We start from the raw sequence: 25,359 nt of genomic DNA, 5'->3' as shown, positions 1-25,359 counted from the left end.
CCCCGCAGGTGGGGATGCTGTCCCTGCTCTCCTCACAAACCCAAGGGGTGAATTCCAGCCCCAGCCGAGTCCTCAGTTCTTCCCCTGCACCGGGCACTTCAGGCTATAGATTTTAGATTTATACTCTTTTAACATCATCCCGTTCCTACAAAATTAATGAAACGTTTGAATTATTCACTGTTCAGTTTTAGCGAATAAGAGTGAGCAAAACTGGGGCTTTACTCTGAGGGAGTTTACGTGCAGTTGAGTTGTGCTTTTCAGGTGCGCAATTCAATGTTCTTTTTAAACAAAAGCGTAGCTAATCTTGGCTTTTTAGAGCTTGACTGCATCTCTCTGCTTTTCAGAGCTCCTGGTTTGAATTTAGATCACAAATCTTGGTACAAAACAGCTTCACAGGCTGCAGAGACAGCTCTCAAACCTGAGAAACCAGAAATAATTGAAACTGAAATTCATTATCCAAACCCTTATTTTATAGGAATCTCAGTGCTTTCAGTCTGCACAAGCCAGACAGTTTGAAAACTAAACAACCAAAAACCAAACCAAACAAGCAAAAATTCAAATCAAAACAAACAAAACCCAAACCAACCAACTAATCAAAACCAAAGCAAAAAAACACCTCACAAACAAACAACAATAATTCCTCATATTTTACAGCCTTGTCACCTGCAGCACTGTGGTAAGGGTAAGATAGCAGAGAGAGCATTTTATAACATGGGAAAATGAATATTAAGCTATATTTCCCCCTCTTATATCTTGTGCTGTTTCAACATAAATCATGAGCAAGCAAAAAAGTCATTATTTGAGCTATATTGTTAGAGCTTAATACACCTAGTAAAAAGGCATAACAATGCAGTAGGCATTTTTCATTTTGGTGCAAGAAGGCAAACTGACATCCTTTGGAATGCCATGCTCCCATAAGGTGAGGCAGTTTGGTACATTGGAAGGATCGTGTCAGTGCCTGTGAAAGGGCAGTGCTGCAGACCATTTTCTGCTGAGGGGATGAGCAGCAAGTTCCAGGGTGTTCCCCTGTCTCAAACTGCTCTGAGATACGGTGTCTACTTCAGCCTCCTTTTTCATTGCCAGGGCCAGTCTCTGAGAGTCTGGAAGGATGATTCTCTGGATTTAAAAAAAAAAAAAAAAAAAAAAAACAGCTTAAATTCCATTAAGCTTTTATAAAACTTTGGATTGCAAATGAAATGAGATGATGTTGCAGCCCTGCAAGTCTGCTGTAATTCATTTCAGAAACTGTTAAATGAGAGCATTTCAAACATTTTTGAAATGAGATGCAGTTTCTGAGCTCCAGGCTTAGTTATTTCACAAACTCCTTCCTTTCTGTGAAGTCTTAAAGCCAAACAAGCTTGGAGAAGCCTTGAGAATTGAAACTTCTGTGGCAATCCACAGAACTGAAGAATTCAGATGTGGCTGTATTTATCAATTTATTGTCCTCTACAGCCACCCTTTGTATTCAGACAGGCATAAAATTCATGCATTGTGCCCATAAGCAGTGACAGGTGCTTCAATACAAGACTGAGGGTACAAATGTAGTATTTCATATAGTGATAAATGTAACTGTAAGTGTGATTTAATCTCAGTTTTGATGGGGTATTCAGGGAAATGGGGTTTTATGATGTGTTTAATAAGTTTTTTCCTCTAACATTAATAATGAGGTTTAGATTTTTGAATTGAGGAGGCAGGTTTCCTGAAATATTTATGTGTAGATGTTGTGCCCACATTTGTTTCTCAGCATGAATGCAGCAGCATTTTCACTGCTGGTAGACAAAAGGATTTCTTGATTTCCTGCCTGTACTGGGGTGCTAAACAGAATTCCAGATCAGAGTCTTTGTGTATGACAACTCCCAGAGAACAAATCTGAGCTTCAGTTTTCACCTGTCTGTGCAGAAATACAGAAAATCATAGAAAATATGTACATTTCAAGTAGGTGAAGTGTGTGGGAACAAATCTGAGCTTCAGTTTTTACCTGTCTGTCCAGAAAAATAGAAAATCATAGAAAATATGTACATTTCAAGTAGGTGAAGTGTGTGGGAGCTATCCTTGGTGGTTTTTCTCCATTTTTTCCGCCATTGACACATCTTCCTTGCCCTAAAAGAACATAATTTCCAGCAATTCATTTCGCCCACTTCTCCCTTTATAATTTCTTCCCTTCTCCTTTTCTCTCCCTTGTGATAAACACAGGTATAGCCACACTCTAAAAGCAACCCAGCAAGCAGAGAACAAACTCTTGAGACCAAAACTTGGAAACTGGGCTTTGTAAGTTATGAAAGAATAATAATAGAGTTTCATGATTGTGATGGAGTAATTATTGGGAAAGAGTGATAAAAGAAAAAAAAAAAACACTGAGACATCACCTAGAAAACAAAAAGCTGTAATAATTTGGTTTGAAAAGGAGTTTTTGTGTGTGAGAATTAAGATTTGCTGCAGAATTCTTTGAGAACAACTATTTAGTTTTAATTATCAGGGTGGTATCTTGATTAATGGCATTCTTTGAATTCTTCAGTGGCTGTGAAATGCTGAGGCCTTATGAAGGAAGGCCATAGAGAAAAAGGAGCCACAGGAGATGAGCACGCTTTCCCAATTTCCCAAATTAAATGTTCCAGGCGTACACATTGCTGGTTTTCAGCTTTGAGATGTGTTGCTCATTGAAGGAGCACAATGGGTGTCTATGGAGATGCAGTGGGGCATTCAGGGGTGTAGCAATCCCCTCGGCTTGGGGCTGTGCTGCATCCAGCAGCCCCCTGAGCCTGATCCTCATGCCCACTCCTGCTGCTCTGGGAGTGCTTCTCATGGCATTGCTTTGGCTACAACTACTTTATGCTTTTGTGAGTTTAGCAAAAAAATAAGCAGGAGGTATTTCTAAGTCTACATAAAAAGTGCTGTGCTTGGAGAGGCGGCAGTGATTCACTTCATATTTTCAACTAATTTAGCTATTCAAAAATTTGTGTCTAACTCCAGTCTTGCTTTGGAGAATGGAGGATATTCAGTGTGAAGCAGAGTCCTGCTAATACAGGGTGTAAATACCTTTTGTCTGCTCTTTCTACATAAAATACCTGTGTAATTTATAATAAGCTCCATGGAGTCAGACTGGGGGTCCATCCAGCTCAGGATCCTGCCTCCAGCAGTGGCCAGAAGTGGCCAAGGAAAGAGCAGAAAGTCAGCAGTCTCCTTAGAGGTCCCGAAGGACTCTACATTCAATATGCAAAACTAAACTCCTTCTAATAGCCCTCCATAAAACTGAACCTGTACATGCTTAGCTGACTCCAGTTAGTGGTAATGCAAATATTGATAGAATTCAAAACTACAGTCTTCTGGTATTAGCAGATTCATCTGATTAAATGAATACTAAATCATCTCGTGTTACTCCTAACTGTAACACATTTAGTATTTGCATATTGTGTGAATGAAAGTTGTCAGACATGCAAACTAGAGGCTGAGAAATTGGGTTTCTAAATAAATAGAGATCTTGAAATAGAAAAGGCAATATACACTTGGTCTTTGCTGAACCCAAACTGCATTTACACATTTCCCTGTTTAGCTCCCCCCACAAAAAACCTTTTGGGAAAACCTTTTAGGACAGTTCATGGAGAACTTCAAATATCACATTTCCTCAGTCCTCAGAACAAAGTTGTATCACTCATGAGATCTACTCCTCATGCTACATGCATTTTAAACTGAATAAATAACTCTATAATCTGTAAGAGATCACAAATGCCACTGTGGTCTTAAAAGGGGTCATGTCTAATCTTTTTTTTTCCTAGATAAATACTATATTCTATGGTTTATCATTTTGAGATGGTTCAAAAGAATTCAGTCATAGTGAATTCCAGTGAGAGATAACAGCCTAAATGCTCAAAAATACCACTCTACACAAATAGATTTTTATATCCTCCAGTGCTATTTGTAATTTGGAAGTCTCACTAATGTGTTCATATTGGAATCTAGTCAGAACAGAATCTTTCATTTTGATACTTATAAAAATGCCTTGAGCTGTTCTCAGGGAGGAAAACAGAACAGTGGAAAGATTTGGAAACTTCTGTCAATTGATAGTAAGGCTATAAAGAGGAAATAAAAAGAGGGAAACAAGTAAGGATGGACTCTCCAAAGACACTGGGTGTGTAGTCAGAGCAGTCCTGAGAAAGAAGCTGTGGTCTCGTGCTGCCAGGTGAATGCTCTCTCCCTTTTCCTTCTATAAGTAGCACGCTGCACTAGATCTTTATCAAAGAGACTGAACAGAGTCCTGCAAGAAAACAGGCTCTGTGGATTCTTGAGCTGTGTGAAAATTGTAACAGGATTCTGATAGTTTGCCAATCAGCAGCTCATCTAAAACCTGTGTCTAGAGGGAGCCGTGCATGTTTGCAGTTTCAGCTTGGAGTGGAGTTGGCTGCTGATTCTATCACTCCCGGCACATTCCAGCAGGTTTAGTGTGCTCTGAAGCAGGAGCACAGGGATAGGCACGCGCCAGTTCAGGTGATGGTCTCTTTACTTGTGTAATTCACGAAGTTCTCCCTAAGGTCCCTGTAGGAAAGGGAGAGAAATACATCTTTACTCAGGGCTCAGTAATTAAGACAAAATTTGCAGATTTGCTTGTCTAAGTTTTAAGGATGCAACAGGAAAAATCTGTAGGAGATCAGGGCACATGTGGGTACCCAGAAGGGTCCAATGGCTTTGACATTGCAAAGAAGTCTAAAACTTTGAATTTTGCTCCCTTAGTAGATAATTTTCTTTCAGTGAGTCACTTCATGCCTCTGTTTTGTCACATTACTGTGTTAGTGCTGGGCATTCTTCTCACTGTTTTCTTCTATCACAACAGTTTCCTGGTATTTTTAGTGGATTGTGGATTGTGCTACAATACATACAAAATAACTTAAGAGATGCAGAATCAGGCCCAGCCTTTGGGCACCAAAGTGTAAAGTCAGATTGTTTGAACTTCTGGGTGCACATTCTTAGGGATTAGGTTTCAGGATGAATGAAGCTATTCATCTTTCACAGCCTCTAAGACTCTGCTTGCCTATGGAACTTTCCAGTATCCTCTGAGACTAGCAGGCTGCTGCTGATTAAGATGAAGTAATTTTTTTTTTGTGAATAGAGCATATGTTTTTTTAGTGCATGCTAAATATTGCTATGGTTAAGTTGAAATGGGGAATAGGCATGCTGCACCATATTGTTATTTGCTGTGAAGTGATTTAACAAATGTTTGAACAGCTGTGCTGAGTAGGCCCTGTTGATAGAAGTAGTGGAATCATGAGAGCTGCTGTTTTGGTTGTTTGTGGAAAAGGATCAATCAACTAATTGTCTGCTGGGGTAAAGGACTCCAGATGAATGTAATAGAAAGTTAAGGTAACTCATGATAAAGTCTGTCAAATCCAGTTTTGCATGTGGTGAGTTTTAGCAAAGATGCACAATTCTGATCTTCCAGGAAAGGTGATAGTGTTTTGGCTATTTCAGCAATCAAGGAAAATTGCCTCAGAGATGAGTCAGGACATTTGTTGGTCTTTATATTACTTAACAAAACTTTTTAAGTTCCAGAAATGAACAGTCTCTGAACCATATTTCTAGGTGGACCAGCAAAGTGTCTGCCACCCAGACTGATGATTTGTAGCAGAAAACCAAAGCTTCTGTGGCCAGCTTCCCTTGCCATGGAAGGGTTCTGCTCTGCACTATCCTCAGCTTGCCAGTTTTTCAGTACTGAGGTAGAGAAAGAAATATTGTCTTATACAGTCATGAGGGGTATTAAATGAACAGCTGGCATTCCTGGCATACCACAAACTCACCAAACAGGAAAAGAAAATCAGGGTAGAATATTTTAATGGGTTTTACTCCTAAAAATGGAAACCAGCTATCCAGATCACAAAGACCCCACTTGAACTTTCCTACTGTGGTCTGACTTCTGTTAAGAACTAATTTGTAAGGACAGATTTGACAGTGGGCAGCCACTGTGACTGTGAGTGCCTCTCACACTGGAGCTTGGGCTTTCACCTTCCAGCAAAATACACCATATGAAGACCCTGAATTTTAGCATGGTGGTAAAACTTTTTGGAAGTTTGAACACATATTTTGGTTCCAGGATTGATCCTCTCTGAGTATCTGATTGCCAGGGCTTAGGTTTGCTGGAAAAGGTTTAGTGGTGGTAAGCACAGTGAATTTTTCAGAAGGTACACATGTGGTCTGGGAACCTGGAAGTCCTGGAGGGTGTGTAGGGACAGTGGCAGTGCAGTGACTCCACCCTTATCCCTCTAGTATGCTCCACCTTCCTGCTTTCCTGCTTTCAGTGTAGTGCACTGCACTGCCCAGGCCTCTGAGCACTTCCTTGGGCTTTTTCTAAAGAAGAAAACATATAAGGAATCATAAAGAGGACTTTCTTATACTAAGGGGAATGGCAAACTGAGATATGCTTATTGCCAGCCTGACCTTACATGAGATCAATCCTTTCCAGGAGCATTCAGAGTGACTGAGGTGCCTTTATTGCAAGGAATGCTGTGTGACAATAAAACATTCAGCAAAGTTTATATTGCTGCTGCCGTAACTGAGGCATTCTATTTAAATTAAATAGCACTCCTTTTATGAGTGCACACGGTAATATGAGTTCCCAGCCAAAAGGAAGAGTTAAACTGGAATTTAGTTTTTCTGAAGGATTAAAGCTGTCAGATTCTGTGCTGATAGCTGCAGGTAGCTGAGTACTGGAGAGTAACCTCAGTCACTGGCTATGGGTACAGAGGTGTTGTGCTGCAGCTCCATTACATGCAATGTGTCTTCATAGTTATTCTGCTTTGCAGAATAATTCATTCTTTGAATTAATTGTGTTTATCCTGGCAGCCTGAAAAACATAATCAAGACATCCCCAAGTCTACTGCCATCAAGGCAAGGCCTTGGTGCATCTCAGGGTGGGCTTGAATTCAGCCAGTGAGGAAGCTTGTGTGGCATATCTCCTACCAGTGTCCCACCTGGCTGGTTAAAATGTCTGTGAGCTCCTTTGTTCCTCTTTTTCATATTCTAAATAAATTCCAAACTGGAAACATAGTGAGATTTGACTTAATGGCTTTGACCATTAGTTTAACACACTTTCCATCTGTGTTAAAGATTTCTGTACTTTTAGTTTTGCTAGTACAGCCTCTTCTATTTCAATTTCTTTTCTTTTCAATTAATAGTTTGTCTTCCTAATGAGCCACAAAATTTTTCACCTTGACAATCAGGGTAGAAATCAGTAATATCAAGGTAAGGGGTAATGTGCATGTCTTGATGAACATTAATGGTACCAATTTCAATAATGCCTTCACTGTTAGATAAAAGCTGGCCTGAAGATAATGAATCTGCCTTCAGGAAAAGCTAAGACATAATAGACTGGGAAAAGCATTTGTCCTAATTATGGTAATTATGTTAATTTAGGCTTTAAATAATAAGAGGGTGGCACTTTATATATTTAATATTTCAGTTAACTGTGAGCATTAAGGAAAATGAGACATCTTAGAGATCCAGATTTACTCCAGCATTTCATATAAGCAATGCTTAGAAGCTTCCTGGAAAAAGCAGCAGTGTGAAGAAATAAGGTGTTGCTGGGTTGTTCCATGTCCCTCTCTCACAAATGCAGTGTTCAGCCAGGCCTCAGATCTGCAGGTAGAGCACTGCAGCCTGTTTGGAGTAGCTGAGGACCTGACCGACAAATCCACTGGACACTTTTATTTCCACTGCTTCGGCTGTCTCAGCTGCTTTCTATCCAGTGCTGTGATATGAGACTTATTGTACTGAATCTCCCTGGCAGGATTAGAGCCACCTCAAGGCTATTTCCTTCAAAATCAGTCTATGAAGAGAGCTTTCTTTGCAGTGAAATGTCATCTTTATGAATTCAGAAAGTCATAATCCCCTGTGACTCTCTATGCCACATGTGCCTCAGTATCCTGGAAATTACTGTTTTTCCTGCTCCATTCATAGTAGTTATATTTGCTTAGCTACTTCTGCATGTTTTCCAAAACTTTATTATCAAACCAAGCCAAAGGATCTTTACATCCACGTTGTTTGCCCATGCAGGACATGTCCTGTCCTGGTGCCATTGGTGCCATGTTTCCAGTTAAGCTGGATCAGCTCTTTAACAGACAGGCAGCAACTTGCATTGCTTTTTCTTGTCTGCAAATGTATTTCATATTGCTCTTCTCTGGAGACAAATCAGTGTGGTCAGGCTCTTTTCTTAGTGGAGACAGGAGGAATTACACACTGCAGTCTGTGCAGGCTCTCAGCTGTCTTTGGGCTGGGTCTTTCAGCACTCAGCAGTGCTGCACAGCAAACAGCTGGGACCTGCCTTCAGATCCACCACCAAGAGTGCCTGTGGTGGTCTGGACTCTCCTAGGCGACCTGCAGTTCCTGTAACATGCATAAAAATTCCTTGCAAAAACTTTCTAGGAAGGGAGCTGAAGCTCCAGCAAGCAAGGCTCAGATGCAGGATCAGCTGTGGGAAAGCAGGAAGGAAGGTTTGTGCAGGGGCTGAGCAGCTGCACAGCTTTGATGGTAGCAGAGAATGCCACTGCTGTAATTCTGTGCCCTTCAGCTGCTGCTGTTGCTTGACATCTCTGTGCACCAACTGCTGCCCGATTCCCTGGCACGTTCTTCCCCAAGTGAGCCCTGCAGTTCCCCTCAGAGGGCTTCTACATCCCAGCCAGCTGCTCTCTATCTATCTGTCTATCTTAGTCTCTAATCTGGGCTATAAAGCAGGCCCATTTTCCAGGCAGTGTTTACTGAAAACACAGGAGCGTGCCTGGCTCCCTCGGCCATCCCTCCTCCTGCCCTCCCACTCCTGGCAGGCTCTGGAGGTCAGGCTGCTGCAGGACTCTCCTGCTGCCTGTGGGAGAGCCTGCAGTGAAATCAGCAGGCCGTGAGCCCATTAGCCCTGACAGGTTTGCAGTGCCTTCCTCTGGGGTTAAGGGAGTTCATTATGCTCACAGCCAGTCAAGGTGGTTGACAGGAAAGCAAACAGTGATTGAAATCTTCATTAGAGAGAAAACCAGAGTGCTAAAGTAAAGATTTGGGATAGGAGAACACAGTGAAACATCAAGGCTTTCAGTGAGATTAGTAATTTTAAAATGAATTTTCTAAAGAAGCAGAGAAGAGATAATGAAAAGGGTCAAAAACAATAAGGGATAATTATGAGGTTGGTGTCATTCACAAATGGCACTGGAGAGCCAGTAAGAAGAAACTGGAACTTGCTGTAGTGCTTAAATTAGGAAATACTCAAGTCTTTAATGAAAAAATACATTTGAAATGCTAACTTCCTTGAATTTAGTGCTGTAGATTAATTCTGACTAAGACCCAAGCATTCAGTAGTTATGCTCCTATTTCTGTAGGTATGCACTAACTTTTGGGAAGGAGAAACCATCTGGAGCTGCATCTTTGTCCCTGGTTCCTGACAACTGGGATTGTGACAAGATAATTAGGACCTTTGCTTGAATAAAGTATTTCTAGATTTCTTTGCAGCTTCTTCTGAACTAATCTAACCATTCATATCTACCTTGAAAAGATGACTTGCCTTATTCTAGGAATGAGATGAACTGAATTCTTTGTCTTGCCCTTAATGCATAATTTTTAAATATTTTTCTTTTTACCTTGGACTTAAAGGCAACAAAAGGAAATGAGCTGGGTGATTTTTTTCCCTGATAACAGCTCATTTTCTTGCCTGGTGTTGTCACTAAAACTCCACAGGCTGTTGAAACAGTGTGGTAATGGGGCCATACTGAGCCTGTAGGATGTAGGCTGAGCATTGATGTTTTAAAAGAGAGACTTTTAGGAGCCTTCCCCACTCTTGTTAAAGCCAGGACACATCCCTGCATGTCAATGGAAGCAAGATAAGATTTCAAGTCCCATCTTGTGTCCTACACTTTTTCTGGTGTGTCCGGAAATTTCAGTTATCTCCACTCACGGCTAGAGATCAGGAGGGCAGTTTGAATTTTTAGTCAAATAAGCCAAATAAACCTCTATCTTCTCTAGTTATATATTTATTCAGTAATTAACCCAACTTTCAAGCTCACAAACTAGTTTTTTGTCTCTTAAAATATTTGTCCTAGGGGTTAGGAGCAGTGATCTCCAGGGAAAATGAAGAGTCACAGGAGGGGTTGGTCTCTGAGCCAGAATGGCCAGGAGCTCCTCCATGGTGCCACATGAATGCCAAGGCTGTTTTGCACTACAGCCCCATCTGATGTCTGCAGTTTTGACATCCTTGGACACTAGCAGGATATTTTTGCACATGGTAGTGTCTTTGTATTTCCTACCCATTTTCATCTCTGGGTAAACAACATCTTTTCCTCTCAGTTTTTGGTTTTTGTTTGGAGTGGTTTTCTGGTGGGATTTTTTTTTTTTTTTTGGTTTTTGTTTTTTAGCAGTTTAGGACAAGGAAGAACTCTTGTTCAAAAAATAATCTTAAAAGGAAAAATCTGATTATCTATTTTGTTCTAGATGTTAGCAAAAGGCTCAGAGGAATCCTGGCTACAGTGAAAGTTGGTATGAAACTCCAGAACGTGGGCCCTTTGAGTAGAGAGTAACTAGACTACTTAAATATTGATGAAAAATTACATCAGAAGAACTAAGAAGCCTGTTTTTATGTAATTATCTATTGAAAAGGAGATCTTTCAAAGTAATATTGAGAAAAGGTACAATTTTAAAATGTAATTACCTGCAAAACAAGATCAGTGATCTGGAAAGAAACCAGTTTTACTTAACTAGAAAGCAGTTGCCAAGAGGTTTATTCCATGAATTAAATTTTATGGAGTCTGTATTAAAAACTTCTGCAATGTAGCTGAACAATTTGTTCCTGTCTTGACAGGAGCTATGATAATAAATGCCAAGAGGTTGGATGTGTAGGTTTTCATCCTCACTAGGGGTCTTCATTAATTAAAAACTTTTGGCAGCCATTCTTTCCTTTCTGTTTGAATTGTTTTTAGTAAAATGAAAGGGTAACATTTCACTTGAAGAACAAAAGAAATTTATTTCACTCTTATTACTGAAATGATCTTAAGCAGAATGTTGGGAGAAAATTCCTTTAACTTTCCTGTCAACCTTGATGATGTTTGCTTCTCCTGCTGGTCTTTTCTATTTCCTCTTTCTCTGATTTACAGCATAATGAACTAATAGAGTCAGAACTGCATCTTACTTTAGGCAGAAGAAATAATTGGGCAAGCAAAGCTACAAATTGCCTGATACATCTGAAAATCAATTAACTCATTAAATGGTCCAGAGTTTGGTATTTTGATTTGTTACAATTGAACATTTGCATGTAACGTCTGTGGAAGCCTTGGGAATGAAAACATACATATTATAAATTATGTTATTTGTACCCAATCTAATATTTATGAAATATAGAAAAAGATGTTTTGTAGTTTGGATTTTTGTTGCATTCAAGTTCAGGGGTATTTATGGATTTGCTGTGCTCCTTAAAGCAGTTACCTTCCTCTTCTCACTCTGTTTCTCATTCAAGTGGAGCAGGAATCACAGGGCTTGCCTGGGCTGGAGGATGATGAATACACTGCAGGCTGCTGACAGAAATTGAATACAAATTGGGAAATTCAGTGTTACGAAGCATTGCAAACATTAAATATTTTGTTGTTTTCCATTTAGAGATCACTGCATGTTGTGAAACCTTCCTGACACATGAAGGCCTTTGGAAGCTGAGGTGCCACTGAGTGCTGCTGGCTCAGAGCAGGGCTGGCCAAGGGGCCTTCTCTGACATCCCTTCTTCATACAGGAAGAGAAACATTTGTTCATCTGATGCTGCACCTGAAATAAAGTTGCATGGTCTGTTGATATTTTTAGTGCAGGTAAGTGAGGAAGAGTTTTAACAATTTTTCATTTCAACTTCTTTGAATTATGCATTAGGGTGAGGATGCTGAGAGCCTTTTATATATGCATTTTATTGTCCAGTTTGTGTTTTCTCCTGAGATGTTCATTAGTTCAATTTCAAGCTTTCAGATAAGCTCCAAGGTGAGAGTGGGTTTATTTCAGAGGAATGAAAAAGACAGAAGAATTTGCTTTATATCTTTACTGCCCAAAATCAAACTTAAAAGATCCAACTGTGAAAAATGCAGGTAATAGACTCTCTGCTGTGTTAGTCAGAGGTAAAAGATGAAAGATAAGCCTGCTGGCAACCAGAACCCTATTTCAGCTGCTTCTCAAGTGTGTGACAGGCAAATCTACAAAGACATTTCATCATATCACTGATAAAGATTGTGCTGTATGGAACTGATCTGCAAACATGCAAACAGGCTAAACTTGTGTGTGCATTGTGCCTGTGTGTGCATCTGGATTTATGGGCAAGTGGAAGGACAGCTTTTCAAGAGCTTTTTAGTAAAGAGAAGTTCATTGCTCATTAACTGCTTTCCAATTGTTCTTTTATTTTGGCTCTGTTTAGCATTTTTAGTGCATGGAAATTCTAACCCAGCAGTACAGCCATGTCATGGCAGAGCAGCAGAGAGTATTTCCAGCTTTGAGGGCTAAGGCTTTATAAAGGGAAGGGAATAAAAGGAGTTTACAGCAACTGTGCTTACTTCCTTTTCACTGTCACTGCCTTTTGGAAGCTGTTTTGTTCTGGCTGCTGATTAACTTCTTCAGTGGTTATTTGAAAGTCAGCAAACAAGGATTGTTTCTGAAGCTGAAAACAATTATCAATAATATAGGACTGGAGCATTTGAACAGCAGCTCCAGCCTCCAAGAGCACACATTTAATCCTCCTCAATGTTTTTAACATTAGAAACATGGTGACTTTCAACAGTTTTGTTCATATTACCTGGATGTAAATCTCCTTCCTAAACTATGTGGATGTGTTTTGACGATGTTTCTCTTTGGTAGGACTGACTGGAGTTTCACAGGAGGGAAAAGTAAGATCATAAGGAAATAGGATACAGCAGGGCAATAAATGAGTGGTTTGCCAAGGAAATATACATAAAGTTTTAAAGGCTGAAAAGAGCACATTCTACTTTTTTCCTCCCTGAGACTCTTGTGAAGGATCCTATTCATGATGCCATTTAGTCTGTGACTGTTGGTGAAGTCTGTGCCATCATCACCAAGAATAACCAAGATGTTGGGCTAGTTTTAATTAAACATATGTGGCAGATAACGAAGTATGGGATAATTGGGATGCTGTTTGTCAAGCAAAATTGGGTAAATCTGACAACATCCAACTAAGCTTTGTATAGGAATGTAAATCCTGTTGTCTGCATGTGATGGTGCCTTGATTTGTGAAAAGAGGAACTCTGGTACAGAAGGAACATCTGGGAGGTGCCTTTACCATGAGCTCCGGAGGGGTTGGTTTTTCCAGCCTCCTGCAAAGGTTCCATCTCTGCACCAAATTCCACTACTAAATCTTTATTCAAAAATATTAGTGGAAAAAATAATAGCTCAGTTCCACTCTTGAAGTCAGATCTGAGATGCTAAATATGTCTGTCAGAACCTTCCTGGAAGAATGGAAATTTACAGTAAATGCAACACTGAAAGCAGAAGTATTATTCTCTATTAAAGTTCTGCACAGCTCAGCAGATAAAGCAGATACTTTCTGCAAGCCTGGCAGCAGAGATAGACTGTCTCAGAGGCATTTTATTAATTTTTCAAGAGTATAAATCAAGACAATTTCATGTTGAATAAAGTATTAAATACTTTTTGCTCTCATTTCCGGACTCTCAGTAATCATTAAGGAGACAGTAAAAGGACTGCAAGGGAATTAGCTTTTTGACCCAGTATTCACCAACAGTAGATTCTGCTAACACTGGGAATAGTCTTTATGAGAAGTTTGCAAGTGAAAGATTTATATACTTTCATTATAGGCAGATTTTGTGAGATTTTTAACTTTGTGGCCCGAATGGAAGATTTGAGGCAATTACTAAGAAAATAGTAAGAGTGGCTATGATGCATGAGGAGATATCCTGCCTTGGGAAAAAGGAGATGTGATTAACTTCCAGGTCCTGCTGCTGAGATTCTGCTGAATGGCACATGGTCTTGCACTTCCATGAATTTCACAGGATCCCTTCTCCTCCTGGTAGGTGAGTGGAGAGGAGATAAGCAGCAGCCTTTCAGAGTTGAGACAGGAAGCAGATAGAAATGTAGGTTATCATATATATTCAACACATTCTAATTCCTCTTCATAGCTCCTCAGTTCCAGACTACTAAGTCTTCAGAGCACACATTTGCTGTACAATAGTTGGATTTGTTACCTTGCTGTGGGTGCCAGCAGAAAATAATCTGTTTAGCTTGATCCCTGATCTGGTTTTGTGTGGGAAAAGTAGGAAAGGGAAGGTAGAAAGGGGATAATACTCTGCTGCTGTTCTGCAGTGTGCCTCTGGCAGGGGCCTAATCCCAAGGGTCAAAAGCTGAGAACATCAAGCTACTTTAAGCTAACAAAATAAATGCTTGGCAGTCCTTCTCCATTAGGAGCCTGATGGCTCAAGATTTAACACATGGATGTGCCTCCTCTGCATTATCTTGTCCCATCCACCACTGAGTGAAAATGTCCCATTCTGGAAAAAATCTCTGTTCTGGTTCAGCAGGGTCTTCTCCTTTTCCTGGCTAGTGGGAGGAACAACAGGGTTTATTTGCTTGAGCAGGTGCCCATGGAGCCATCCCATGCCCCATATGCTGTGTGACCTCGATGTTGATCATGTTTCCTATGGGACTGTTCCTGTGAGAATTGTGGTAAAGCCAGACATGTGCCATTAGAAATGGATAAATTTATCTTCAATAGGGGAATATTTTTTTAATATACTGCAGTAATATTGGTCTGCAAAGCTAAAATATATTCTGTTAAAGAATCTTCAGTCTACTTCACTGAAATTCCAAGCTGTGTCCATTTTACTAGACCTGCCTTATAGCAGTGCTTTCTTTATCAGGATACTCTGTTAACATTGCCAACATGGGCTCAATAAGGTAATAGGAAATTCAATTCATTCAGATTAAAAAAGCCATGAAATCTAAAGGTAAGCTTTATAAAGGCCATATTGCCAGAGTCCTGGGAAGATGGCTGCATCTGCTTGACCTGATGGGAAATGGGAGATATAGGAGTTTCTCCTGAGACAGCACAGTGCATTGGGCTTCCTGAATTTGAAGGATACTGCAAGAGAAAATGCAGGAAATTACAGGAACCGAATCAAGGATTTGACTAAATCGTTTCAACCAACATTCCTCTTTCATGTTAGAGCAAAACAATGTTGCAGCCTGACTTATAATAAATTGCTGCTTAATAAGGCCACAAGTAAGTCATCTCTTTTCAGCTAATTCCTGTTCAGCTTCCCCAGCTATAAAACCCTTATTAAAGAAGCTTTAGCAGCTGTACTGTTCTCTGAGGCATGAAAAATCTTGATTAAAGCCACTATACTGGAGTCAATGAAGCTTAAACCTTGATATACTGGGACACAGGGAGGGCCCAAGCCAGTTTTATGCTCCCCAGTGTCCTGCTGGCCAATCCACAGTGGACTGCTTGTTTTTGAGTCTGCAAAGCAGCTTGCCAGACCTCCTGCCTGTCAGATAAGCATCGTGTTATCTGTGCCTATCTGCAAGGTTAAGAGCAGCCAGCAGAAAGTTGTGGGCACCAAAGAAAAGATATTTAAGCAACTTGGAGGCTGAGCTTCTGACATTCCTGCTTTTGACAAAGAGGAGAGAGGAGTTTTTTGGGGGAAAGATCATGGCTTGTATACTTCAGGTGTTGGGTTTGAGGAGTACAATTGAGCTGGTAGTGCAATTTTCTTAAGAGCTCTAAGGAAAGCTGTGCCTCACGGTGTTATTTAAATCACCACATGACTGTAACTTCATTAACAGTGTTAATGCAAGGTGATTAGTGATTGATACAAGTCAATTATGTTAATGTCAGGTTCTGCTCTGCATAATATCATGTGACTGCAAGGAGTGAAACCTAGCACAGAATTGGAATGCTGGCTACAGATACAATGGTAGTGCAGTCACAGGATTAACACTGAATCAATCAGTTTTGATTCCTGCATTTTTAATCTTTTTTCATTTTATTCTGGCTATGATGTAAATTACTTTGAATTAGGTCTGAAAAGTAGGGAAACAGCTTTATGTAGAAATTGATTTTTGGTTTTGTTCAGTTTTGTTTTTCAGTCCTTGCAACAAATGAAATATATTTAATTAGTTTTCCATTTGTTTTCATTTTATATTTGCCCCAGAGAGTATTATAAAATATACTCCCCCAGGTAATGAACTGCTGAAATATTCTGATGATAAGTATATAAAGACATTTTCATTTCTTAATTGGCAAATGAAGAATTTTCTTGTAAAGATTAAAAAGCTCCAGAAACGTCAAGATTATACTGCAAGAGATTTCATCTGTAAACTAAGCTGGAACCTCCAACTCATCAGTTGCTATTGCAAAATATCTCAGCAAGAAAAGAAGGGATAGTAGCTGGACCAAGGCCACCTGAGCAAAACACTGATTGGGAGATTGCAGTTATAGAATCCAGAATCATGTAAAAACATTTTTTATGATTAATGAAGATTGGTTAACGAGTAACTGGCAAAGAACAGATCGCACCTCTCTATCTGGTTATTTAGGTGTCATTGGCTTTAGTGATATCACAGAGCTGTTGTGTTCTATTTGGATAACCTTGTCTGATACACTAAAAATCACTGTTTTTACAAGTTTGTTTCTTTTTGAGTTAAAGCAGAAAGGCTGAGTCATTGCTCTTAACCCATCTGCACACAGGCAGCCTCTGAAGTCCATGCCAGCATCCATGTTTGGGGAAAGGCCCAGGAAAAGTGAGAATATCTGGTTCTGTGGGTGCAAATGGCAGAAATTCAGGCCTTTGATATCATCCTGTGCATAAAAAATAACTCTGATCTATGTTCTAATTGCAAATTGAGAGATGTTTCAATTTGTTTTCTTGGGGTTTTGGTGTAGAAGGTTCAAGGCACTATTGCTTCTAAGTGTCACTCAGAAGTTGGGTGTTACTGCTGAGGCAACATCGAAGAGTGATATTACAGAAGTAAAGACTGAGGATAAATTCTGTTGGCTAGAATGGATTTATTTGTTCCCTCTGTGTAAAATGTATTTTCTGTGCTCACAGGCTCACAAACATGTCATGGTAGGTCATTAAATACATCACAGATCATCTTATTTTCCTTTTTCCATTTCATCTTCTTTCTTTGTAGTCTGCTGTTTCTTCTCTGTCAACAGTTTGTATCTATTTAGGTGAGAAAAACAGGTTATTGTTTCAAAAAATGTTATTCTTAATCCTTTTCCACTAGTATAGTTGAGCTTATTAGCTAACAATTTAGGCAAATAATAACAGATTTATTTGGTGATCTGATTTGAAGGAATTTCTTTAGTACGGTAAACCATTAACAGCTTGATTTCTGTGGGAAATGAGACAAAATAAGTTTAACAATTGTTAAGGTATTGGTTTCTAGCTATTCTAACTATTTTCTTGTGCTAGAGACCTGAGGAACTAAAAAGAAAGAGGATCAGTATTCTGTCAGTATCAGTTAGGGATATTTTCTTTGCAGTCAGACAAATCATAAAACAGTCATGTCAGGAGAAATAAAATAATTCTTATTCTAAGGCCTTCAACTGTTACTATTTTTCATATTATAAATACAGTTCATAATCAACTTACACCTTTAGGGTGAACCTGCAGGACAGAGGAAAACTGAAAGATAACTTGAAGAATAATGAACTTGGAGATTGCACACAAATTCAGGGAAACACCTAGCTGGATTAGTCTAGCTCTTACTAGGAAACACCAGTTTTATGCTGAAAAATGCAGTGTCTGCTGAACAGACACAGACCAAGCACATAATTAACAAGCACTGCATTTTCCATCTGTCAGGAGTTCTATTGCCAAGGTGTCTAAACTGAGGAACTGGAATTTGTGCAGGTGCTGTAGGAACTGCAATGTTCCCACTGGCTCTGCTCTGTCCTGTGCTGTTCTTGGACTGCCCACTGCCCTTTTGCAGCCCAGGATATTCTCTACCACTGTACTCAAGTGGGCAAAGACCAAATTGGGAATAAATGTGAATAAAACTGCTCCCAACTAGGCCAGAGTAAAACTCATTTACCTGTTATAATTATAATTTGCTTTAAATTCATTCCAGAGACTAATGAAGGCATGCAATCAAATGATTTCTCCTAGGACTGATTTAAGGGAGCAATTTGAAAGCGAGGCTCAGAGGGGCAAAAAAAAGAAGTTATACCTAATTCAAGACACTAAAATATTCTGTATTATAGATATTTTGGTGGTACTTTGTTGCTTGCAGTCTAGCATGTGCAAACCCCCTACCAAGGACTGCCTTTCCCCTCTTTTGTTATGCTCAACTGTTAACAGTAATTGTTCATAATTCTGCAGCACAGTTTGGATTTGGTCACCAAGCAGGTACATCCTTCTGTGTAAATAATAGAAATAAGAGGATGATTACAGTCATCATCGATGCCTCCACTGCATTTAATCGACCTCAGGGATTCTTTCCATCACAGGAGATAGAGTAACTATATGTGAATAGTGGTTTATTTGATCAGTGAAGTGGTTTTTAAATAGCCTGTACTTGATTACTGCCTCAGCTTTGGATTGGTGCCTCCACAGGTGCATGAACTGCATTTCTCTGATTTCCTCTCCATGCTTGGAAACCTGGTCAAAGCCTTGAATGTGGGGATATGACAGTACAAATGTGATTATCATCTTCAATAATGCAGCTTTGCTGTAGAGGATAGATGATTTATTAATGCTGGATTCAGACCCATTACCTCCCTGAAACATTGCCATCCTCCCTTCCAGAGAGGTCCCCACAAGTCGACTGCCATGTGCTGCATGGCACAAATAGTAGTGCAATCAAACAAAATTTCTGGAGCTTTCAGGTCCAGTATTGAGCTGTAAGCAGCTTCTCTCAGGGCAGTGTGTGCAGGGTAGCTTGTTCTCAAGGGAGAAAATTGCCTCAAGAGAACCATTAGTAACAAAACCCATAAACTAGGGGTGAGGAGAAGAAACGGCCTGTTTGAGGGCTAATTCTGTCAGTGGTAGGCTCTGCTCTTAGACCCCTCTCATGTAACTCTACAACAAAATGAAAAATTACTCTGCTAGAGCCTGTAAGGGCATTTGTGGCATGAGGAATTCCCTGGTGCCTTACAGGCAGTCAGCACACACTGTGGGTGCTGGAGGTAGCTGTAAATGACAGGAATCAGTCATGTTAAGCTGATGTTGCTCTTTCTCTGTTCTGGGGAAATGAGCAGCTGCACCAGGATTGCATTCTTATTTCTCAAAAGCATCCAAGCACCAGGCACACAGTGTTTGTGCTTCTTGCCACAAGTGGAGTTCTGAATCAGGAGCCACATGGATGTTTTCAGATCTTAATTGACTCCACAGCAGGCATCCAGGCTTAGAGCAGAAATAAGCAGAATAAAATCCACCACTGCAAAGAAACCAAATGCTTTAGGGGATTCTACATTGTGTACAGGGTTAACAGGGAAGGAGGAGGCCTTATTTATGTGGAGTACAGGAATTGCCAAAGCTGAAGAAATACTGTTTTCTTTCAATGATTAATATGCTCAGTAGTAGTGTAGCATTTGCTGCCAGCTTTCATCAGCAAATCAATGGAAAACAAACCCGTGTGGTAGGGAGTGTGTCAGGGAACAGCTTAAACAGGACTGAGCTGCTTTAGATTTCAGCTGTTTTCTTTAGCACAACACTGTAGAGCACTTTCTTGTTTATAGGATAAACACAGGGGATTGAAGTGATCTGTGTAGCACACAGGAGAGGCTGCCAACCCATAACACTCTGCAGAATGCAAAAATTCCATAGCTGCTCCCTTGGGAGTTATAGGCTACAATCTTCTTGCATGTTGGTTTCAGTGTAAATAGCAGTTAAATCATCAGGACAGACAAACTGCCAGGAAAACTTTGAATAAAGTATTAGTTCATTTTCCTTCTTTCAAAACACAGGCTCAACAGACTCAGAGCTCAGCCAGCTATTGGTTCAGAAATGGCATTTCACACCAAATTAATATAAGTAATGCATAAAAGTAAGGCTGTAAATGTGTGTTTTTTAGCTCACTCACAACAAAGAAGACTGAAATACAATAGATAACTTTATTTTTAACCTTATTTTCACTTGAGAGGGATCACAAAGAGATCTCAGACTGAACATGAGGTTGATCTGTGACAAGAATTTCATTCAATCAGCCTCAGGATGTGCAGTGATTGGAGTATTGCTTTCAGGATTTCCAGTTGCTCAAGGCTTTTTTATTTTTTATGTAGAAATTAGATTCTTTTAACCAATGAGCAGAGACTATTCTAAGTACTAATGTGGCTGTCATTAAGACACATTGAAGTCTAGCAATCTCCAGAGCCATCTGTTTGACTATTTGCAAAATTATACATTCATGGTGAAAATACCTCACAGAGTGGCAAAAATATTTCAGGAGTAAAAACAACAGATACAAACCCATCAAATAATTCAGGAGTAAAACCAATAGACACAAAACCTCATGGAGGTAAGGCAGCCATCCCTGCAGGTTACAGATTTAGGACAAGGATGGCTTTGGGAATCCAAGATATTTGTTCTAAAGCCAAGTACTCTAAGCTGAATGACAGCACTGAGAAATAAGCTGTACCTTCAAGTGTGTCTGTGAGCTGTGCTGAAACCTTCCCTATAAATGTTAGATAGGAGACCAGTCCATGTGCCCTGCTGTTTCCATAAAATCAGCCTCTCCCAATTGTCTTCTCTGCAAAGTACAAAATCCCTCCAGACAGAAGAGAATAATATAGATTCCAACAGTTTAGGATAGAATAAACCTAGATTTCACGAAGGCTGAGCTAACACGCATCAAAAAATGTTTCTATGCATCAAATAGATGGAGTTAGATTTACAGTTTTCCTGCACAGGATTCTGGTGTTTAATACAGACATGGTGCTCATGTGGCTGACATGGTCATGAACTGAAGAGAACTTTCTGTTTCTGAGAGCAGAACCTGGTCTTCAGTCACAACACACTGTAACTATCTTCACCATGCAAATGTGATTATTTGCTAATGATCCCTCTGTATGTAATTGCATCACACTTTTCAGACTTGTGCTCTCTCTACAGAGATTATGTGCTCTCTGTCTCGTGTGAGTCATCAGACTCCTCAGGTATATCCAGAGTGTGCTGTGCAGATTGATGCACTCAGCAGGTGTGGCAAAGGACAGGGCAGTTCAAGTAAAAGGAAATTGAAATGTATTTTCAAAGAGAATGTACAAATAGCTTAGTGTTTGATTTCCAGGGTGGTGATTAATTGAAACTGGGAGATAAGAACATACAGGACAAATAACAGTGATAGCAGTTTGTTGTATCATGAAGTAGATTCACCTCTGGTTTGAGCTTGCTTTTGGTGGTATGAACTAGAAAGCAGGGACTCTGGCAGTGTCAAGATAAGCAAAAGCCCGATTTTCCTCTCTGTGGTGAATTCTGGGGGCTGGAAAGCTGCACTCAGAGGACACTGACCCCATGGGCTGGGATTTTCTGGCACTCTGTGAGGAATCCTATCAGATACAATGGTGAAACTTAAAATATGGCCTGCCCACACAATCACACAGCCCATGATACCTTAAGTTTTAGCTTTCATATTTTCCAGATTCTGTACTGCATTAGTATATAACTCTGAACTTCATATAAAGTGTTAGCAAGTTCTCCGCACAGTCCAGTCAGACAAACCAATCCTCTTCCAGCCCCAGAACCATGGACACCACGGAGCTTCAGGCTCAAAAAGTACAAACAGCAAATTCAGGAGAGCAAACGGGGAGGATGGGACTGCATAACCTGGAGCTGTAATTGGACAATTAACCCCAATATTTAAATGGACCAAAGCTTATAAAAGTGTGAAAACTCGTGACCTGCTCTCCATCTTGGGTGTAGCCACAGCTGGGCTCTTGTACTGCCCTAGGTGCATCCTTTGAAGGTCTTTTAATACATCCTTACTTTATTCCTTTAGCAGTGCCTAGCCTCTGTTCCAGGGAGCCTCTCAAGGCATTATCCATGCTCAGGTTGATCCCAGTCATTTATTTGTTCTTGATTGTGCTAGAAAGCTCATCTTGGCCTCCATATACATTCTGAGTTCAGAGAAGATGGAGTGACTGTATTTAAACCCTGAACTCAGATAGCAGCACTATGATCTGCTGAGTCTGGAGGTACAGTGTGTCATCAGAATGTGTCCAGCTTATACTTGAGCTAGGTGAAGGAGCAAAAGAAATTTGGAGCTTTTATCTCTTTCCCTTGTATTTATAAAATAATTGTGTGCTTTGGTACAACTTGCTGTTCCAGCTAAAAGCTGTAAAAGTTGCTGTGTTCCAGATCATAAATTGGAGTGAGATGGCAGTACTGTGTGATGAGGCTTGCACAATACCCATGCACTTATATCTGACTTAAGGCTTTGCTATTAATTCTTCACTTTCATGAACACAAAATTAACTTCCTGTTCTTTGTGCTCCTCTGAAGAATGCATCCTGTTGCATGACACAAGCAGAAATCTTTTTCTAGGCAGAATAATATTCCTTGAGGTTTAATTTAGTGAAGTAAGATCATCTCTAACATGGTTGTGCATTTCCCCATTACCCAGTGCCTCACACCGCTGGAAAATGAAATTAGTCCTGGCCTGAACGTTCCTGCTGTTATCTAACTCCCACTGTACTTCATGTCAATTATTAACATCAGTGATGATAGAAATCTTAACACATGTTAAGAAACAAGACTCCTAAAGAATTTTTGTTAATCTCTATTATTTTGCCCTATGATCTTTCTTTTAGAGCCTGCTTTTCTCCATCTCCTTTTCCAATGTGCTCTCCCAATTGGAAGGTTTTGGGCTGACATGTTCCTTTCAGTATTTGGAGGACAGAGTGCAAAAACCATTGACTATCTCTTTCACACTCCAGCCTGAGTTCTTTTTCATCATATAGAAGCCTTCTGTTTGAGTTAATTTTATCCAATAATAATACCAAGAAGACTTTACAGAAGTCAGTAGGCATCACTAAACTACTTAGCTGAGCTCTCAGATCAGAAGATAGATGGATAGATGATAGATAGATAGACAGATAGATACATAGATAGATAGATAGACAGATAGAAAGATAGAAAGAAAGGAAGTCATATCTGCCTTAAGTGTAGAAAACTTTTTTTTGCTGTTGTTGCTGGCTGACTTAACGTTTTTCAGTGAAGATCCTTTGACTTTTTCTCAAAGTAATAAATAATGCAGTGTAAAACTGGTAACTGCTAGGAAAGGGAAGACTCCAGTCATGTAGAACTTGGGGTTGGGAGCAGGAGGGGGCAGATGGATGTAGAGTCCAGGCACTTGGATTGAAGCATGAAAGGAAGGGGCTGGTTTGGCTTTGCGCTACCTTCATTGCAGATTTGGGGCAGCACATACTTAGGAGAAGAAGCTTTCTGTTCTGCAGCTGGGAAGTCAGGAAACAGTGACCTCACTACAGCATGTGTTTTGGGGATGGAGGGAAATTTTGGGATGGAGGGAAATGTGACTGAGCTGTATCTTTCTGCCATTTCTTTCCAGAGGATACAGTTTTAAGCTTTGCCACCTGGCAAGTGGCAAAACAAAACGATAGTTACATGCTGAATCTGACTCAGGAGGAGTTTGGGGAGTGAGAGGAGCATAGAACTAAGCTCATGGTGTGCAGCTTCTCAACAGGATAAATGATGACAGTGCCTGGTACTGAGTAATGCCACCCTTATGGTTTTTCACTGCCATAACCTAACTGCACATATGCAAATGGCACAATTTTTACGTCCTTTGTGTAACTGAATAATGCTGTGTACATGAGACAATGAAACACAGAGATCAGCTAATAAAAAAGGAACCTTTTCCAGCTGAAATTTCCCCACCTGCACGGAGTCATATCAAAAGAGCTCTTCTAGTGTTGCAGGTCTGAGTTATTCTGAAGAGTCACAGTCTGTTACTTTTTCTCTTTGCCTTTCCCAACTAGATAAAAAAGCTTTGAGAACTAATCCATAGATGGGAGTGTGCTCATCCTTCCCTGCAAGGAAAATGCTCTCTGAATCAGAATCTGAGAGGAGTCAGCTAAATGTCAACAAGGCTATTGACATCTGCACAGTCCATACATTACAAGAAGCAGGAGCATTAAACAGTACCAGAATGAATCAGTGAGCCAGGCACGTAGAAGGGCTACCTATAAATTCCCAGAATTGCAGAGCCCACTTGTGTAGGTCAGTCATGAAAACATTGTTCCTTTTTAAAATCAGGTTTCTTTTAATGTTTTTCAGCTCTAAGGTGGTTCACTCTTGAAGCTTTTTAGTATTTGCTTTATTTCTCATCAAATCACTCATTAAATGTGTAGAAAATAAAGAGTATCTAATTGGATTATTATTTGAAATGCATAAGTCTTACAACAGGCTCCCCAAAAAAACTTTAGGAGAGCAGGAAAAATTCCTACTTGGAGAAGAAGCAGTGATAGATTCTGGAGATGAAATGAGCCTGAAAACAGTCTGGTGAATGAGGAACAGGAGAAAGGAACTTGTTATTGCATTTTCCTTTGTGTAAATTGTGTTAGCTGCTGAATTGCACCACATGCTCAAGATATAATGTCTTTCACCTTGAGTCCTTACTCAAATTCTGTGTTTTCTCGAGCTCTCTGTGTGTCAAGATAGCTGGAATGTGTATCCAGCCTCACCAAGCTCCTAGGCCAAGGACTGGATAGAATGTTCCCTGTTTAGGATGCTGTGCAATGCCAGATGCTGTGGATGTTGTGTTGTTTCACAGGGTGTTATTTCACGTTCTCAGGGAGAGGGAAAATTGATTGCTAGATGTGAGCACATGACCAATGAGTGTGGAGTCAGCTCCTCTTCCCCTGTAGCACTGCTTATCTCCCCCAAACCACAAACACGTTGTGTGTAGCAGGATTCAGGCTGGCAGGGCAGCAAGCCCAGCTCACCCTGGGATGGGGATGCACACAGGAGCAGGCACTGCTCTCTGGGAGGGGTTTAGGACTGCCCAGCTCCTACTGAGCCAGCACTGCAAGGGTTTGATGCCATCTCAATGTCCCCCATCAGGGGTGGCTTGGTCAACCTATAGATAATTCCCTGCAAGGTCAAAACACACCGTGCTGAGCACAAATAACCTGGGAAGATGTGATACATTTGGGATGGATGTCATGTATAATATCCTGACCATAGGAAAAATGTTGCAGATTATTCCATTGTGCAATCACTGGGCACTTGACTGATGGCAGGAGTAGTCCTTTGTGTTTCAGGTCAAATGCTTTCTCAGAAACAAACCCAAAAATAACAACAAAAAAACGCTGCAGAAAATCAGCAAGAATTTAATTTTTATTTTGCAATGTACTACATTTGGGTGGTAGAAGGGTGTTAAGTAGCAGTAATT

General features: G+C 40.2%; 1 long non-coding RNA gene across 1 annotated transcript in view; it reads left to right on the top strand.

The window, feature by feature from the left end:
• The first annotated feature begins 11,638 nt into the window (after positions 1-11,638).
• Positions 11,639-25,359, top strand: part of LOC127060124 (uncharacterized) — a 37,443-nt gene continuing 23,722 nt past the window's right edge. The window contains exon 1 of the long non-coding RNA XR_007778778.1: positions 11,639-11,807. This is a non-coding gene — a long non-coding RNA (uncharacterized LOC127060124). The remainder of the gene's footprint in view (positions 11,808-25,359) is intronic.

This window comes from Serinus canaria, chromosome 13, assembly GCF_022539315.1.
Source record: "Serinus canaria isolate serCan28SL12 chromosome 13, serCan2020, whole genome shotgun sequence".
NCBI classification, from domain to species: domain Eukaryota; kingdom Metazoa; phylum Chordata; class Aves; order Passeriformes; family Fringillidae; genus Serinus; species Serinus canaria.
The sequence above is the reverse complement of the archived record's forward strand: the minus strand, read 5'-3'. Positions and strand labels throughout refer to the sequence as shown.